This window comes from Saccostrea cucullata, unplaced genomic scaffold, assembly GCF_032062105.1.
Source record: "Saccostrea cucullata isolate Sc308-1 unplaced genomic scaffold, CSIRO_AGI_Scuc_v1 ctg9805, whole genome shotgun sequence".
Taxonomy (NCBI): Eukaryota; Metazoa; Mollusca; class Bivalvia; order Ostreida; family Ostreidae; genus Saccostrea; species Saccostrea cuccullata.
Genome location: NW_026923701.1, coordinates 2,407 through 22,386, shown reverse-complemented (window position 1 = coordinate 22,386; position 19,980 = coordinate 2,407). Strand labels below are relative to the sequence as shown.

General features: G+C 36.9%; 1 pseudogene; it reads right to left on the bottom strand.

Annotated features, from left to right (window-relative positions):
• Positions 1 to 1,900: 1,900 nt before the first annotated feature.
• On the bottom strand, positions 1,901 to 19,255 carry LOC134264678 (acetyl-CoA carboxylase-like; annotated as a pseudogene).
• Between the last annotated feature and the right edge of the window lie 725 nt (positions 19,256 to 19,980).

Genomic DNA, 19,980 nt, shown 5'->3' with positions numbered 1-19,980 from the left:
AAAAATTTTTTTAAAAGGATATTGGGTCAAATCATCATCAAAAAATTTTATTGAATGAATGTGCAGTAGTCTGAAATTTCTCTTCGCACAGGCGTTGCTTTGAGAGCTTGCATTAACGAGCTTTGCTTTGCGACGCTCACTGCGCTTGCTATAATTTCAATTTTCAAACCCAAATCTAGGCTACATACGAAAAAACGTCAAATAACAAGTAGTTCTACTTTCTACAGTTCTACTGTAAAATAAAGATTAAAAGTATTCTACTAGTACTTGTTACTTTTCTTACCCGCTCATCATTCTTGATTTGTTGGCTTTAAGACGTCACAAAGGTCCTCTGATTTAAACGGATCATTGGACATAATGTAAATCTAAACTACTTTATCAAGCTAATTGTATTATATTTATTTAAATATAAATGCATGTCTGTATTCAGATGAGTTATATGATTTCATAGTTTATTCATTTCAGTCTGAACAATTCATTAATAAATCACGACAACTGAAAACTGGGCTTTTCTTCAGAAAATGCCCCTGATGAATATTATATTACAATTACGCTTTTACCCTCCAAATATGATTACTTAGTTATGCTATATAAATCAAAACTTCAGAAACATGTTTGATACAAAATTAAGAAGATTTCATTGTTTTCTGACAGAAAAAAATATTAAACGTCCTTTTTAAATCCAAGAAAATCACGAAATGCAACAAAAAATAGAATATTATATCGAGATTAACATTATATCATTATATCCACTTACTATAGAAATTTTATTAGGCTAATAAAAATATAAAAGAAATGTTCACAAGACTATGTAGGTTTCACACACAGTGACTTTTGTACCGTGTGAATGGCTGGGGGATAACCAAAAGCTCTACAGTTATGTAAATCACAATAATCAAAACCACAACGTTAACACTTACGAGGTGCAGCAGGTCCACCGAAACAGATTGGGCGGTCAGCAGGATGTTGGTTTCTGTTCTGTGGTGTTGTGGACGGCCCATTGAACTGGCCAGGGGACTGGTGCCTTTGGTACCGGTTTGGTTGAGCTCGGTTAGACTGCCACTGAGATTGGTAGGGTTCCCACTTGGACTGGTGTTCAGAATCATGCACATTATAACTGTCATAGTTTTCATCACTATTCCCATAAAAGTTCCTTGAGGAATTGTCAAAATGTTTGTTTTGGGGTCTGGTGGCTCTTCTTCTGTTTCTATGGTCTTGGTTATACGTAGGTTTTTCGGTTTTGTTTAATGTCATCACTGATTGAAGATGATCTATAAGTTTTGACAGCAAACGTTCCTCCATATTTTCAACTGAGGCAATTATGTTATTTTCACCTTTCGTAATTTTCAAAGTTGATTCAGCTCACTTGGAAAATTTGAACAGATCTTCAATGGTTTCAGGATCTTTGTCAAGCACTTTCTCTGCTATGTTGGATTTAAAGCCCTAAGTAATAAAATTAATCAGCATTCTGTTTGGTATTGTCCTCATCACAAACCATTTGTTGAATCCGGGTTATATATTCCTCTGCAGACTCATCCTCTTGTTGGCGTATATTTAAGACATCAATGTCGAAGCTGATTTTTGTTTTCCCAAATCGAAGAATGATTCCTTGAGATTTTGTGAGTGTGGTTGTCGCTGCAGAAGGGAGGGCCAGGTACCATTGTTGTGCCATATCACTGAGGTGAAACACAAAACCATTAAGGATTTGTGCCTCTGTGAAAGAGTGTAGAGTGCACCACTCAGTATAAATAAAGTCCACAACTGGCTAGCACTAACTTTCGACACTTTTCCAGTGAATTTGGGTAACTGTGCTGTGTTGTCAGTTCTTGGAGTGGAGGTTGTTACACATTGATGAACATGATTTAGGGTACTGTTCACAGACATGATAGAGTATTGACTTTCAACAGTAGTATGTTACAATATCTGTGAACACTGGGGTTGATGTGGAGACGTGATTGTTGCTCACATTAGTTGACACAGTTGTGAGGTTGCTGGCACTATGAGTAAGGTAGGTTGAAGAAGGATTGTTACCTGAAGATGTACTGGCACATTCTGTAACTGTTGAAGATGCAATTGTATAAATTGCAGATTCATTAGTGTAAAAATTGTACTGGCACTTTCTGTAACTGTTGAAGATGCAATTGTATAAATTGCAGATTAACTTAGTGTTAGAGTTGTACTGGCACTCTCTGTAACTGTTGAAGATGCAATTGTATAAATTGCAGATTTACTTAGTGTTAAGAGTTGTACTGGCACTTTTTGTAACTGTTGAAGATGCAGTTGTATAAATTGCAGATTCTGTTAGTGTAAGAGTTGTACTGGCACTCTCTGTAACTGTTGAAGATGCAGTTGTATAAATTGCAGATTCTGTTAGTGTAAGAGTTGTACTGGCACTCTTTGTAACTGTTGAAGATGCAGTTGTATAAATTGCAGATTCTGTTAGTGTAAGAGTTGTACTGGCACTTTCTGTAACTGTTGAAGATTCAGTTGTATAAATTGCAGATTCAGTTAGTGTAAGAGTTGTAATGGCACTCTTTGTAAATGTTGAAGTTGCAGTTGTATAAATTGCAGTTTCCCTTTGTCCTAGGGTTGTATTGATGCTGTCTGTTGAAGACACAGTTGTATAAATTGGTGATTCACTTAGTCCTAGGGTTGTGTTAGTTGTTGAAACTGTTTGAGGGTCTGTTAAGTTTATCAAGCTCTTATTATTATGTGAACCGGTAACATTCACAATGAAGACAGTCCGTGATCCAGAAGTCCAAGGGTTACTTCACTGAGCCAGTTTCGAGAAAATTCAACTTCGAAATCTAAGGCACTTATATTCCAAAGATTTCATCCCTTATTTGTTCTGATCAAGAGTGATAAATCTAATGCATGGTAAAAATTTGGCTGCATTTCTTGTGTATAGAGGATTTGCACGCTGGGAAGGGAAAAAAGAGAAGGAGGTACATGACAGTAACAAAGGATTTAATTGGGTGCGGGAAGATGGACACCTTACTATCGCATAAGCTCATATGGTCTTCAACCAGTAGAGCTAAAAATAAAGAAAAAACATTTAAAACTCAAAACCCTTTTTTCAAATGGATGGTGGCAACAAGAAAGACAGATGGACACCTTACTATCGCATAAGCTCATCTGATCTTCAACCAGTAGAGCTAAAAATAAAGAAAAAAAAATTTAAAACTCAAAACCCTTTTTTCAAATGGATGGTGGCAACAAGAAAGACAGATGGACACCTTACTATCGCATAAGCTCATCTGATCTTCAACCAGTAGAGCTAAAAATAAAGAAAAAAAAAATTAAAACTCAAAACCCTTTTTTCAAATGGATGGTGGCAACAAAAAAGACAGATGGACACCTTACTATCGCATAAGCTCATCTGGTCTTCAACCAGTAGAGCTAAAAATAAAGAAAAAAACATTTAAAACTCTAAACCCTTTTTTCAAATGGATGGTGGCAACAAAAAAGTGAAGCAGCAATCAAAGCATCAAAATGAAAATTTCTATATCGAAAGATATAAATGTTCAGAAAACAGGGGGTTAGCCCCTTTCTTCCATCACTGTATACTACCTGAGCCTTCATCTAATTTTTAGAGTTTTCAATTCCCTTTTTAGTATTAGTGTAGCTAAAATGAGATGGAAAACACAGATTGTCTTTCCATATTTTGTCTATATTAGTACAGACATCAGAAATCTCAAACAATAGGTTTTAAGTGAGAGGAAAAAAACTAAACAGTTACTTCTTACAATATTTTCTTCCTTAACCATGAAAGGAAAACAAGAAAAAAAAAAGATGCAATTATTGATATTTTTTATTAAAATTCACCACATTGCTAGGTGAAGCAATATTACCTTTACATTATTCAATTATTAAATTTGTGTTCTATATACCAAATTACATCTACTGAAATTCAATGCAAAAAAATAGACAATTTGTCCGACACTCAATAAGTTAATATTCATAATATACAAAACTTGGTTTAAAAGTGAGCACTATATATGATATTCATCATAGAGTAATAATAAATTAGTACAAAAATAATCGTTTACAAACCCTGGTAATGGTTCACATATCATACTGAATTGAATTACAAAACGAATTCATGAACAATTCCAATAATTAATTCATTATGAATGACAGATATGGATTTCATATAATACAATTTTATGCAAATTTGATCCAAATTGCACCTAATGATTTCATACGATTTGTTAAATAGATATGTTATTAAATACGGTCACTGTTGATTCTAATTGTCCATCTGGTCATGCTGTCCATGTTGGCCAGAATTCTGGAGTATTTTCTAACCTTTGACTTGAGGTCATGTGTTGTGTGATGTGGACGATGGAATCCATCTAACCTCTGGATTGTTTTGTATCAAACTGTCAACAGTTACAAAGTGTGTAAATTGTGCTTAAAGCATTATTTTATCAATTAAAGGGAAACAATCAGTAGATTTTATGTAAAAATTTATATTTTAGCAAATTTAATTTAATTCTTCTGGAGAAGAAGACAACTATCAGAATTTCTAGACTGTGCAAAAGCAATAAATTATGGTTAATTAAAGTGATATATAAATATTATCATGTAAAACCTTTCAGTAAAGTCTGGTTCTATATATATCTCATTTCTACATGAATAAATGAAATAATGTTATAAAACCCTAGTTGAGCCATCAGGTGATAAATCATGATCAATTAATGTAGGATTTTCTGTCATCTGATACCTACCTCCTGACTTGTTGTAGGACGTGCTCCCTCTGTAGACATCTGATGTTGTCTGATAACTACCTACTGTCTTGTTGTAGGACGTGCTGGATTTGTTGACTTCTGATATCTTCTTCCTGACCTGTTGTAGGACATGCTCCCTCTGTAGACATCTGATACCTACCTCCTGACTTGTTGTAGGACATGTTCCCTTTGTAGACATCTGATATTGTCTGATACCTACCTCCTGACTTGTTGTAGGACATGCTCCCTCTGTAGACATCTGATACCTACCTCCTGACTTGTTGTAGGACATGCTCCCTCTGTAGACATCTGATACCTACCTCCTGACTTCTTGTAGGACGTGCTTCCTCTGCTGAGACATCTGATACCTACCTCCTGACTTGTTGTAGGATGTGCTCCCTCTGTTGTTGTAGGACATGCTCCCTCTGTAGACATCTGATACCTACCTCCTGACTTGTTGTAGGACATGCTCCCTCTGTACGTATTGTCTCCTACCTCTGTTGTTGTAGGATGTACTCTCTACTGTAGACATCTGATGTTGTCTGATACCTACCTCCTGACTTGTTGTAGGACATGCTCCCTCTGTAGACATCTGATACCTACCTCCTGACTTGTTGTAGGACGTGCTCCCTCTGTAGACATCTGATACCTACCTCCTGACTTGTTGTAGGACATGTGCATCTGATACCTACCTCCTGACTTGTTGTAGGACATGCTAATAGACATCTGATACCTACCTCCTGACTTGTTGTAGGACATGCTCCCTCTGTAGACATCTGATACCTACCTACTGATTTGTTGTAGGACATGCTCCCTCTGTAGACATCTGATGTTGTCTGATACCTACCTCCTGACTTGTTGTAGGATGTGCTCCCTACCTCCTGACTTGTTGTAGACATCTGTACACCTATCTACCTGACTTGTTGTAGGACATGCTCCCTCTGTAGACATCTGATACCTACCTCCTGACTTGTTGTAGGACATGCTCCCTCTGTAGACATCTGATGTTGTCTGATACCTACCTCCTGACTTGTTGTAGGATGTGCTCCCTCTGTAGACATCTGATACCTACCTCCCGACTTGTTGTAGGATGTGCTTCCTCTGTAATACCTACCTCCTGACTTGTTGCAGACATCTGATACCTACCTCCTGACTTGTTGTATGACGTGCTCCCTCTGTAGACATCTGATGTTGGCTACCTTACCTCCTGACTTGTTGTACTCCCTCTTAGGATACCTACCTCCTGACTTGTTGTAGGACGTGCTCCCTCTGTAGACATCTGATGTTGTCTGATACCTACCTCCTGACTTGTTGTAGGATGTGCTCCCTCTGTAGACATCTGATATCTACCTCCTGACTTGTTGTAGGACGTGCTCCCTCTGTAGACATCTGATACTTACCTCCTGACTTGTTGTAGGACGTACTCCCTCTGTAGACATCTGATACCTACCTCCTGACTTGTTGTAGGACATGCTCCCTGTAGACATCTGATACCCACCTCCTGACTTGTTGTAGGACATGCTCCCTCTGTAGACATCTGATATCTACCTCCTGACTTGTTGTAGGATGTGCTCCCTCTGTAGACATCTGGTGTTGTCTGATACCTACCTCCTGACTTGTTGTGGGACATGCTCCCTCTGTAGACCTCTAATACATACCTCCTTATTTGTTGTAAGATGTGCTCCCTCTGTAGACATCTGATGTTGTCTGATACCTACCTCCTGACTTGTTGTAGGACGTGCTCCCTCTGTAGACATCTTATACCTACATCCTGACTTGTTGTAGGAAGTGCACCCTCTGTAGACATCTGATACCTTACTCCTGACTTGTTGTAGGACGTGCTCCCTCTGTAGACATCTGATACCTACCTCCTGACTTGTTGTAGGACGTGCTCCCTCTGTAGACATCTGATATCTACCTCCTGACTTGTTGTAGGACGTGCTCCCTCTGTAGACATCTGATATCTACCTCTTGACTTGTTGTAGGACATGCTCCCTCTGTAGACATCTGATACCCACCTCCTGACTTGTTGTAGGACATGCTCCCTCTGTAGACATCTGATATCTACCTCCTGACTTGTTGTAGGATGTGCTCCCTCTGTAGACATCTGGTGTTGTCTGATACCTACCTCCTGACTTGTTGTAGGACGTGCTTCCTCTGTAGACATCTTATACCTACCTCCTGACTTGTTGTAGGACGTGCTCCCTCTGTAGACATCTGATGTTGTCTGATACCTACCTCCTGACTTGTTGTAGGACGTGCTTCCTCTGTAGACATCTTATACCTACATCCTGACTTGTTGTAGGAAGTGCACCCTCTGTAGACATCTGATACCTTACTCCTGACTTGTTGTAGGACGTGCTCCCTCTGTAGACATCTGATACCTACCTCCTGACTTGTTGTAGGACGTGCTCCCTCTGTAGACATCTGATGTTGTCTGATACAGCGTTGTCAATACTATCTTCTCTGATCTGTTCTGTCAACCACTCTACCATAGCTTTGTCATCCTCCCAGAGGTATGCCTACTGTTACACTCAAAAATTGAACCCAATCATAGCGATTTCAACAATTTATTCCATGCGTGTAACATTGACAAGAATTAACCGAAGACTGAATAAAATTTCACTTACAAAGCATTATATGAAATCTATGACTAATTGGAATATACAGAAAGTTACACAGTTCCCACGGACAGGATGTGAATGAAGCTAAAAGATACATAAATCAAGATAACGTAACCAGCTTTATAATTACATTGAAACAAAAGTCACGAGAGTCCCTAAAACTGGGAGAGTTGTAGCAATTAAAATATCAAATTGTTAGGTGAACTGTCAAATTCATTTACTCACATCTGGTTGATAAACTCAAAATGCTGAGTTAGAAAGAATAAAGGGAAATTATATATATATAGATAATTAACAGAATTTTTACTCTTAACACCTCCCTCCTTAAGATAAAAATTTAACTTGAATAGTTGAATTTTTTCAAAATATACATTGTACAGAAATATAAAAGTAATGTAAAAGCAATAAAGATTTATAGAACCAGATTAATACTTTTAGATAAAAGTCCATTATGTCACTGTTATTAGATTGTCACATCTAAACACTTTATCAAAACAGTTCGTTCAGCCAAGCAATAGACTGTCCGCGTTTTGGTTCTTGGACGCCTTACGATGTCGTATTTCAAAGTCATAAATCTGCAGTGAGAGGGCCCAACGCAAAAGCCTTTGATTATTGTTTTTCATTTTGTGTAGCCAACTCAACGGGTTGTGGTCAGTTTCTACGCAGAATTTTCTACCGTCAAGATAATACGCGAAGGATCCTATGGCCCAAACGATTGCTAGGAGTTCTTTTTCGATGGTCGAGTAATTTTGTTCTCTCGGTAATAGTTTCCTGCTGAGGTAGGCCACGGGGTGATCGCCGTCCTCCAGATCCTGGCTCAGAACTGCACCAATAGCGAATTGACTCGCATCTGTTTGTAACGTAAAAACTTTTTGGAAGTCGGGCGTAATTAAAACAGGGGCTGATGTTAGCGCTTCTTTTAGGTCTTTGAATGCTTTGGTCGCCTTGTCGTCCATTTGATTTTATTAGGTTGCATTTTCTTCAACATGTCTGTCAAGGTGACGGAAATTTTGGCATAATTTTGGATATACTGCCTGTAATATCCAGTAAGCCCGAGAAACGATTTCAAACCCTCTCTTTGTGATTGGTAGTGGGAATTCTTTCACCGCTGTAACTTTGTTTGGGTCAGGTTGTGTGACTCCGTTGCCCACAATGTGCCCAAGGCATTTTATTTTCTCAGCACCTAATTTGCACTTTGACGGTCGTATCGTCAAATTCACCATCTGTAGTTTTCTAACGACATTCTCGATGTCCTCGAGATGAGTTTTCCAAGAATCGGAAAATATGACAATGTCATCAAAATAAGCAACAACATTATCTATGTCGCACAACACGCTGTCCATCAGGCGTATAAAGGTTGCAGGTGATGTTTTCATTCCAAATGGCATAACTAAAAATTCATACAGTCCGTATGGTGTCACAAATGCCGATTTTTCTCGTGAATCCTTTGAAAGGGGGACTTGCCAATAACCTTTCGAGGTCAAAATGACTAAGATATTTTGCTTTGCCTATTTTTTCCAAGATATCATTAATTCGAGGGACTGGATAAGCGTCGGAGACAGTTATTTCGTTAAGTTTTCTGTAGTCAATACAGATCCTGATAGAGCCATCTGTTGTTCTTACAAGGACAACAGGGGAACTCCAAGGGCTGTTCGATTTTTGGATATGTCCTTGCTCTAGCATTTCATTTAGTGCTTTCTTTACGCATTCTTGTTTTGCTTCTGGAATTCTGTAGGGTCTTAGACTGATCGGAGTTTCGGTTGTTGTACGAATTTGATGTTCCGTCAGGTTACAATGTCCAGGTTTGTCTGTGAATACGGTTTCATATTTGGAACAAAGGTCCCTTAGTTCTTTGCGCTGATTTTGGTTTAAGTTGTCTCCAAACTTCAAATCGTCAATGGTTTCCGTTCTTTCATAAGGAAAAGCTTCTTCTAGTCCATCAGTTTCCTCAGTTCGGTCAGTCACGAGCAAAGCTGCACGTCTGTATTCTCGTAGTAAATTGATGTGATAGACGACCACACCACGACGTCCTCCAACGTTGACTTTATAATTTACATCATTAACACGCTCTGTAACTCGGAATGGCCCTTTCCACTGGGCCACCATCCTCAGAGGTGTCAGACGGAAGTAAGACAAGAACCTCGTCTCCAGGATAAAACCTCCTTTCAGTAGCTGACTTGTCATACCAACGTTTAATTAATGTCTTACGTTTTAATAGGTTGTCCTTTACCTGTGATGTGATATCCCTTAAGTTTTTGTCGCATTCCCGCAACATGTTCAACGACAGACATCTGGATTCCTTCCTCGCCTGCCATGAATTCTTTGATTATTTGTGTCGGTCCACGGACTGGCCATCCATACAGAAGTTCAAAAGGTGCAAATCCCGTCTCCTCATGAGGGACTTCACGATACGCAAACAAGGCATATGATAATAAAGTATCCCAGTCGGATTCCTCTTGAGTGCATAGTTTCTTCAAAATTGACTTCAACGTACCATTAAAACGCTCTGTTTTCCCATTGGCTTGCGGATGATAAGGTGATGTTGTAATTCCTTTCACTTTCAACAACGCAAATAGGTCTTTCATAAGCTGACTTGTAAAATTGGTTCCTTGATCAGTTAGTATAATTTTTGGTACTCCCACACGACTAAACAATTCCATGAGCGCGTTTGCTACGCTTTCGGCGTCACAACTTTTCAATGCGAATGCCTCTGGATACCTCGTTGCATCATCAACTATTGTAAGAATGAATCTGTTTCCTCTCTTGGATTTTGATAGAGGGCCAACGATATCCATTGAAATTTTGTAAAATGGTTCAGTGATGACTGGTGTGTTGATCATTGGAGCTTTGACATGTGTACGTTTTGCCACTTTTTGACACACATCACACGACGAACAGTACTCACTTACATCGGCGAATAATCCAGGCCAGTAGAAAGAGCGCAGAATGCGTTCCTTGTTTTTCGGTGCCTAGGTGTCCTGCGAATGGTTGGTCATGCGCTAGCTCCAAGATTGATTTTCTGAGGCTGGTTGGTAACACAATTTGGTTTCCTTCTCGTAATCCATCCTTAGTTTTCCATTTTCTCTTAAGTATTTCGTTCTCATAGTAAAAAGCAGGTGGGCTATCTTGGGCTGTGTTGTAATCCACTGCTTTGTCACGACAAGCTTTTAGGGTGTTGTCCTCTTTTTGTAGTCGGGCTAGTTTCTCAGCATTCATGGAATTTATTTCATTACTCTGTATCGTATCTGTAGGTTTACTATCATCCGTCAAATCATCAATTGATTTTGGTAGCACTCCTGAGTCCTGCATCTTCTTTTCCATATTTTTGTCATCATCCAGAGCTTTCAATGCCATAGATCTGGTGACAAAATTAGCACTTTTTCTGCTAATGACATCATTTCCAAGTAGAGCATCTGCTACAAGGGAGGGAACTAGTCCAACTTGAGCATATCCTTTGTAGTATGGAGTGTCAAGTTTCACAACAGCTAACTTGGCTTCAAACGGTTGGCCAATCGCTGTGTAAAGAGTTGTTTTATGTCCGTCTAAAACACTGCTCTGATTAACTAAGTCTCCCGCACAAGTGTTAATGACGCACCTGTATCCTTAACAAAGGATACTTCCCGGTCATTGACAAATCCAGGTAAGTAGATCAATCCATCACAAGAGTGGTCTATAATTCTGGATGCTAGTGAAATTTTAGGGCATTTATTCGCAAAATGTCCTTTTCCGTTGCACTTAAAGCATGTCACATCCTTCCTGTGACTGCTCTGGTTTTGACCATTTCCTGGTCCAGTTGGTTTTCCATTTCCAGTAAATCCCTGAGCGATTGGTTTGGGGGGAATGTAGTCCTCGGCGGCCTCCACGATGCTAGATGATCCCTTGTTTCTTCTCACCCACTGTGCCTGTGATGATGGTAGAGCTTTCAAAAAGAATTCGTATCGTAGGGTCTCAATCGGATCTTTTTCCTCTATGCACCTCTTTAGATACATATCAATTCTGGACATAAGTCCTCTATATGTTTCGTTTCCTTCTCTTTTCACTGATAACAAGTCAGAAAAGTACTCATGAGGTCTTTTACCGGATCGTTCTATGAGGGCTTTCCTCAATCGTGATAAGATGTTGATGCTTGCGATGACACATGTCTAGTTTGTCCAGTTAAAAGTGTCCTTAATTGAAGAATTTTTATGTTTTCTGTCCATTCTGCTTGGTCACATACAGCCTCAAATTCGGAGAGAAAGGTCAAAATATCATCTGATTTTGGATTGAACGGTTGTAATTTGATTTTAAATGCAGCCGAATTTGATAAAGGATTTTCTGTAGATTTCATCTGAAGTTTTTCCCTTTCGAGTGCTAGTTTTTCCATTTCCATTTTAACTTTTTCGCGTTCAAGAGCAATTTTCTCGCGTTCTAATTCAAGTTCTATTGTATTATCTTTTTAAGTTGTTTTCCTTCTTACCGGTGGCTGTTGAGGCTGTTTAAAGACAGGTACGACTTCCTGTACATGTTCTTCTTCAATTTCATCCTCAGTGAAGTCGATTAATTTCTGTGTCCGCCTTGGTCTATTTACTGCAATTGAGTCTTCAGTATGATGAGCTTCTTCATCGGCCATGGTTAAGGAATTTGAAATGTTAATCCACACTTTCAAATAAATTCCAGAATTGTTACACCACAATTCGGACAAATCAATAATAAGTTAATCAAATTGTTAATCCCACAATTTGAATTAAAAACACTCAGTTTACTTAAATTGTTACACCACAATTTAGAGTAAAGTCACAATTTATATACCCGATTGTTAATCACAATTCGAAGTATAATCCCACCGCTGCCACCAAAATGTTACACTCAAAAATTGAACCCAATCATAGCGATTTCAACAATTTATTCCATGCGTGTAACATTGACAAGAATTAACCGAAGACTGAATAAAATTTCACTTACAAAGCATTATATGAAATCTATGACTAATTGGAATATACAGAAAGTTACACAGTTCCCACGGACAGGATGTGAATGAAGCTAAAAGATACATAAATCAAGATAACGTAACCAGCTTTATAATTACATTGAAACAAAAGTCACGAGAGTCCCTAAAACTGGGAGAGTTGTAGCAATTAAAATATCAAATTGTTAGGTGAACTGTCAAATTCATTTACTCACATCTGGTTGATAAACTCAAAATGCTGAGTTAGAAAGAATAAAGGGAAATTATATCTATATAGATAATTAACAGAATTTTTACTCTTAACACCTACAATGTCAGTATACTATCCCAATCATAAAGCCCTCATAAATAAATGACAATTATTTTAAACCTTTCCACAAAATGTCATCGAAACATTTACTGTCAAGGAAATTTGATTTTTTCTTCACACCTAAATTTCCTCAATGTACTTGTCCTTACATATCTGATTCATTAAAAATTAAACACCTTTCAAAACTCAAAGTTAATTAATTACAAAATATGTCTCTTCTTCACTCAATCAGAAAATCACAACAATCAATAAATTGTTAAGATAAAGTCTATGAAAATCATTAAATACATGTACATTCCACTGATTTTACTTGCTAACTAACTTTAAATAGGGTACACCTTATCTACTTACATTGACAGTGCCTCTGTCCTCCACAAACCAGCGATGTAACATGGAGTTGAGCTCCCCCTCCCCGACGTTCTGTGTGAACTGCTTCATCTTTTTCTTAAGCTGCCTCTCCAACAACCGTCGCTTGAGGTGCCAGTAGAAAAACTCACGGCTCTTCTGCCATTTAAGTATGTCCTGTGTGACCAAAAAGAAACTTAAGGGGGGACCTATGTCCGAAAAGTCTTTGTGTGAAATTTTCAAAACTTTGACATTTCTTTTCTGACCACTTGCTCTTAATTTTTAGGTATTAAAAACAATACCTTTATATGCTTATTTTTACACAGGAGCACGTGCAAAAACAGTGTGAAATGCTAAAAATAGATTATTTTCAGACATTATTGTTCTACTCCAAATATGCGCTAAAAAGAACCAAAAATGTCAAATCACATTCAAAATCAACAGGTATTTAATTTATATGACTTGTATCTTTAAAATGAAGGCAAATTCATTGTAATTCATCTCGCATGAGAAATTATAAAGGAGCACAATGCAAGTATTATTCCGTTTTTCTTGTCGTATTTTTTACAATTCCGACATGCATAACAGGTAATATCTTAAAAAGTCTTTGTGTGAAAATGTTGTAATTCATATTTTTTGGAAGAAATGACCCATCTCTTTATTTTAACAAAGAAAAAAGTATACCTTTATGATAAAATAAACGAGAAATATGACGTTTTCTTTTATTTTCATACTCTTCTGTCATAAATATTGACCTTTCTGCACTAATAAAAGTTAAGTTAGCACTGACAAACATCTGAATATAAAACTATTTTGCAAAAAACGAGTACTATTGTGTTTTGATAAGAAATAATTTAAACAGATAAACTCTTTTCTTCTTCATTCTAATCATCCCCCCCTTTCCCCGTCAACAACCAACACCTTATAGAACCTAGAAATGACTTTATACAATAAAATCTACATACACTATAAATCAATAAGTAAATATAGGTACAAGTACATTTCTTAATTTTTTTCTTAATTTTATCCAGTAAATACAATTAATGGCAATCATAAAATTAAACATATTTCCCTGATTTAAGCCGCTGTCTTTGCTGAATTTTATCTTATGTTTTTTGCATTTTTATATCAGCATATCATGGAGGTATTTCTTTACAACTGAAATTGCTATGAATTATCAACCAAAGGAAGAGAAATATCAGCAAACTCCATAAATCAAATAAAACTTTATAAATGATGAAAACATTTTCTTTTTGTAAATTGTGTACGTTATTGATTAATAATAATATGCCTATAATCACAGTTGCAAAAGTCAGCGGGAAAAAAAAACAAACGTTGCTATTGTGACGTCACATAACGCTGCTTTGACGTAGAACGACATAGGTCCCCCCTTAACACATTGTGCTTCAGATCTAGAGTTATAAACATGTGAAGTGTAACTTTTGAAGAAAAAAACTTATAACTAAAGAAATGAAATTTAAGCTATGTAATTCTCGTCTGATAGTTGTCAATAAAAAATGTCATAAAAACCCATCATTGTCAGAAATATACTTTGAAATATTTCTTTTCATTTATCTCACTGAATTACACTCACGGTAATAACCCCCATTTCCTCCATTCTTCCAGGAGTGTCATGGAGGTCAGCAAACTGTATCGCCACCTGGTGGTACATGGGGAGTAATTTTCCTGAGCTGCCAGCTGTTTCTGGAGCTCTTCCTTCTCGTCCGGATTCAGCTGTGGACTGGTCTTCTGACGACACGTCTGATCCAGTCTCTGTATCGTCTTCTCCAGGTCCTTCCTCCTGAATTTGATTTCTACTGTTCCCTCTGGCTCAAGGACACCTCCCCTGGGACAAAATTATCAAAATTCATTTCATTTAGACTGTACAGTTGGGGACAAAATTCTGTTTTCATTTTTTCAGTAAAAATGTGCATTATCGTAATTAAAGTAATTTTGAAAACTTTAAGGAATTTTTTCTTTTCAAGGTATCATTAAACAATATGCTAAATTGCTCTTGCTATGAGAAGACTTTCATATTTCATTTTTGAGTTCTCTTCAAATCATTGACCAAAATTTCATACCTGCTGAGTTCATCAGCATACATTTCCATGTGGGTGGGGTTAATAGTTGGATCCACCACTACCCATGCTCCACCCCTCAGCTCAGCATACGGGGGGATGTAAATCATAATGGGTTGATTATATTCTGTCAGGGCATCCACAATGTAGGAGCCAAACTTCAATACCTGGTCATGCATATCTGAAAAATTGAACAAGGTATTCAACGTAACTTTTCAAAAGTTGTTCAATAAATGTTTCAATATATGTAACATTTCAATAGTTGTTCAACAAATGTTTCAATATTTACCATTAAAACAATCAAGTTATAAAATGTCAAATATACTGTGAGTGTAAATGATATAAATTACTAACAAAATATAGGTAAAACATCTGTCATTTATAAGGTTAACATGTTTCTAAAAATGCTGGAGAATACCAGGGTATGTCTTTAACATGAATTTTAAACTTTCAAGATTTTGCATTAAAATCATTCCACGTAAATAATTTAATGAACAAAATACTAAAACTGCGCATTTAAACTTACCATGATTTTCTGACTTTATTAATATGCTGTACCTTTCATTCCGCCTGAGAATCCTCTCCAGTTTGCAAACACCATGAGAGGTAGGTCCTCTCTGTTGAAGTCCTTAATGGCCTGAGCTGTCTTATAGGCCGAGTCTGGGAACCATACCTGACCTGCTTGTTGTATCACCTACAAGAGCAATTTCATTGAAGCAAAATTTCATTTTTAAAGTCTCGTACCTTTTACAAGAATCCTCAGTTTAAAATCATATCATATCTTAAAAAGATTCAAATTTAATAACAATTTGGAGCAAAAATTTTTTTTAACAAAAAAACTCAGTTTTATTTTAAACATAGTTTTGACATAATTCTCTAATAATACACTAGATGTACAAAGGAAAATAAGTATTTTAATCTGTACCTTGGTCTCTGAGTCCAGATTGGCAGGGTCAGCTGGTATGGTCATTTCTACTGTCCTGGTCTCTACAGAGATCACCCCCACAGGGATCCCTCCCAACCTGCAACACAGACACGCACATAAAAATAACACAGCTCAAGATTTCCTCTTCCTTTGATATATGTTTATTTAATACTTCTTGGATTTATAATAGTATAATATACAGCAACTGAAACAGTAAATGTATAAAGGGAGACAAACCTTGCTCGACCTGTGACCACTGTTTGTGCCCAAGGCTGTAGGATTTCATGGAAAGACTTGTGATCAAAGAAACCCTTCTGCCAGGAATTCTTATCATCTACAATTAACACAACAGTAATTAACATTATCGATGATTCAGGAATGAAATGTTTTAACACAGATTCAGAGTCTGAACATGCATTATAAATGTACCATGTTTATCTGGATTTTGTCGGCCATTCAGCATCCACCTGGGATCGTACGGGGCCTTTGTGGGGATGAAGTCCACCAGTCTGTCTATAGGGTCCCCTGTATCTAGTACTGGTAATGGGGAGCCTTTACACTGAAACAATAATCCAGATAAATTAAACTCCATGACTAACCCTTACAGTAATTTAAATCCATAATTCACTGACAGATAAAATAAAGACTGCTTCAGTCTGTAAAAATGAAAACAAAATCATTTGACTAATTCTTTTGACTAAGGATATTGTTTTTCTTTTATGCTGTACTCTATTCTCTAGTGACAGTTATAAGAATGGACAGTACCTTAGGCATGTATGACAGCCACTTGATGATTTTATAGACTCCCTCGAAGTCATCCGCTGTCACGTCGTGTGTGACTCCGTTTGTGTACATGATCTGGATCCCTCCCAGCTGATTGTTACTCGTGTACACCTCCTTACCAAGGACCTGTGTTTTCAATAAATATTCAAATTATAATGTTAAATCAACATTGTTTGTGGGGGTAGTAATGAACATAGATTAACCTTTCTCTGGAATTTACATCTATAGGAACCCTTAAATAAATGTACTGTAAATAACCGTTTATTCATGAGAACTTTATTTTTGCGTAATTACACCCAAATATTAGTATCTGAACTCCTTTAAGGTCATACGCAACGTAGTTTGAACTTTTTTGGGTTCTTCCCTTGAGTTGAAGAGTTCCACTAAATGAAGGACTTGTGTGCAATATTTCTAATTTCTATATATGGATTTGTACACCTCTTCTAAAACAATTTTTGTAAAAAAAATATCTGGAATTCATGTTTTATAATTTTTGTACATTTTTTTTTAAATAATGCGAAATTTTTCAAAATTCGATATCTTTTCAAAACCCCTGGTAACCCATGCTGATTTTTTGTCTAAGAACATGTAATGATATCATAAGTTTAAATTTAGAATACCTTGGAAAATTATCAGTAGGTAAGGTACGTTGCGTATGTCCTTAAGCAATGATCACAATTCCTGCAATTTTTTTCTCCCTAATAAATAAATGAGAATACTGACTATCTCTCATGACATACCTTGTTCAGTGCACCTGCACCGGTGAGGATGATGTGGGAGTTCTCCACCTGTATAGTTCTCTGTCCCAGTCTGACCAGATAGGCACCTATACCTATAGCTCTACAGGTAACCTAAATATAGAACAATCTGTAAGCTATAAACCAGTAAGGCACCTATACCTATAGCTCGACAGGTTACCTAGATATAGAACAATCTGTAAGCTATAAAACCAGATAGGCACCAATACCTATAGCTCGACAGGTTACCTAAATATAGAACAATCTGTTAGCTATAAAACCAGATAGGCACCAATACCTATAGCTCTACAGGTTACCTAAATATAGAACAATCTGTAAGCTATAAACCAGAAAGGCACCTATTCCTATAGCTCGACAGGTAACCTAAATATAGATCAATCTGTAAGCTACAACAAACCAGATAGGCACCGATACCTATAGCTCGACAGGTAACCTAAATATAAAACAATCTGTAAACTACAAACCAGATAGGCACCTATACCTATAGCTTGGCAGGTAACCTTAATATAGAACAATCTGTAAGCTTCACAAAAACCAAATAGGCACCAATACCTATAGCTCGACAGGTTACATATTTATGGAATAATCTGTAAGCTATAAACAAACCAGATAGGCACCTATACCTATTGCTTGACAGGTAACCTAAATATAGAACAATCTGTAAGCTACAACAAACCAGATAGGCACCTATACCTATAGCTTGAAAGGAAACCTGAATATATAGAACAATCTGTAAGCTACAACAAACCAGATAGGCACCAATACCTATAGCTTGACAGGTAACCTAGATATAGAACAATCTGTAAGCTACAAACAAACCAGATAGGCACCAATACCTATAGCTTGACAGGTAACCTAATTATAGAACAATCTGTAAGCTCCAACAAACCAGATAGGCACCTTTACCTATAGTTTGACAGGTTACCTAAATATAGATCAATCTGTAAGCTACAACAAACTAGATAGGCACCAATACCTATAGCTTGACAGGTACCCTAAATTTAGAACTATCTGTAAGCTACAAACAAACCAGATATGCACCAATACCTATAGCTTGACAGGTAACCTAAATATAGAACAATCTGTAAGCTACAACAAACCAGATAGGCACCTATACCTATAGTTTGAAGGGTAACCTAAATATAGAACAATCTGTAAGCTACAACAAACCAGATAGGCACCAATACCTATAGCTCGACAGGTTACATATATATGGAACAATCTATAAGCTATAAACAAACCAGATAGGCACCTATACCTATTGCTTGACAGGTAACCTAAATATAGAACAATCTGTAAGCTACAACAATTCAGATAGGCACCTATACCTATAGCTTGACAGTTTACCTAAATATAGAACAATCTGTAAGCTACTCATTAACCAGATAGGCACCTATACTTATAGCTCAACATGTAACCTAAATATAGTACAATCTGTAAGCTACAAACCAGATAGGCACCAATACCTATAGCTCGACAGGTAACCTAAATATAGAACAATCTGTAAGCTATAAAACCAGATAGACACCGATACCTATTATAGCTCGACAGGTAACCTAAATATAGAACAGGCTGTAAGCTATAAACCAGATAGGCAGCTATACCTATAGCTCAACAGGTTACCTAAATATAGAACAATCTGTAAGCTATAAACCAGATAGGCACTAATACCTATAGCTCGACTAGTTACCTACATATAGAACAATCTGTAAGCTATAAACCAGATAGGCACCGATACCTTTTGCTCGACAGGTAACCTAAATATAGAACAATCTGTAAGCTATAAACCAGATAGGTATGTATACCTTTAGATAGACAGGTTACCTTAATATAGAACAATCAGTAAGCTATAAACCAGATAGGCACCTATACTTATAGCTCAAAGGTAACCTAAATATAGAACAATCTGTAAACTATAAACCAGATAGGCACCTATTCCTATAGCTCAAAGGTAACCTAAATATAGAACAATCTGTAAGCTATAAACAAACCAAATAGGCACCGATACCTATAGCTCGACAGGTAACCTAAACAAGAGGCCCAAGGGCCTTGAATCGCTCTTCTGATAAATTGTACAATCTATCACTTCTATTTGAAGCCTCTAACCCTGAGTATCTTAAGTCCCAAGTTGCATCAACTGACAAAGTTTGATGATTCTTAGCCAATTAGGACTGAAAATATTTTTAATAATAAAGCTATAAAAACCATAAGTACATCACAGTAAACTATATTAAGATTGAAGTTTTCTGAGGACTCAAGATGCATTAATAAATAAAGATTGAAGATTTTACGCCAATAAGTATTTGAGATATTTTAAAGTAGGTCACCGTGACCTACTTTTTTGTCTACATTTTTTGAAAACCCGAGATACATTCTTTAACAACAAAATATGCATCAACAAACAAATTTTAGGTAAAATTCTAAACCAGTTAGTACCATAGATACTTAAATAAAGCCATAAAATGTCGAAAGTAGGTCACAG